General features: G+C 39.0%; 1 non-coding gene across 1 annotated transcript; it reads left to right on the top strand.

Annotated features, from left to right (window-relative positions):
* Window positions 1-212: 212 nt before the first annotated feature.
* Window positions 213-297, top strand: TRNAR-UCU (transfer RNA arginine (anticodon UCU)). Its single transcript is given in 2 exon segments — window positions 213-249; window positions 262-297. It is a non-coding gene; the product is annotated as a tRNA-Arg (tRNA).
* Window positions 298-567: the final 270 nt, after the last annotated feature.

Here is a 567-nt window from a genome sequence, read left to right as displayed (position 1 = left end):
TTGTATTTATTAATTGCATATATGCCATGATTTTTGTAATGGCGGTATTCTATATGATGTAAAATAAAAGCCTTGAGTTTTATGTAAATCATTTCTGATACTCTTCTTTAACAGTCCCTCCAGTCACAAGGGAAATTTCATTGCTCACAAATTGTGCTATCAAATGACCTAGGATTGTAACTGTAGTACTGCCAGATAACTAGCAGGATGTTGGCTCTGTGGCGCAATGGATAGCGCATTGGACTTCTAGAATATGTAGCAATTCAAAGGTTGTGGGTTCGAGTCCCACCAGAGTCGAGTTTTGGTCACATAAATCAAAGTTTCCATATTTAAAGTGGAACTTTAACCCAAAAAAGGGTGAACAGACAGAAAATTAGGTGATGAGCCGAACACCCCCCTATTTGGTGCGCACTAGAACTTGCGAACAGGCAAAAAATGTATGCGAACACCGTTAAAGTCTATGGGACACGAACATTAAAATATCAAAAGTGCTCATTTTAAAGGCTTATATACAAGTTATTGCCATAAAAAGTGTTTGGGGACCAGGGTCCTGCCCAAGGGGACATG

Source organism: Aquarana catesbeiana, linkage group LG04, assembly GCF_042186555.1.
Source record: "Aquarana catesbeiana isolate 2022-GZ linkage group LG04, ASM4218655v1, whole genome shotgun sequence".
NCBI classification, from domain to species: Eukaryota; Metazoa; Chordata; class Amphibia; order Anura; family Ranidae; genus Aquarana; species Aquarana catesbeiana.
This window is presented reverse-complemented; position numbering and strand designations above follow the sequence as displayed.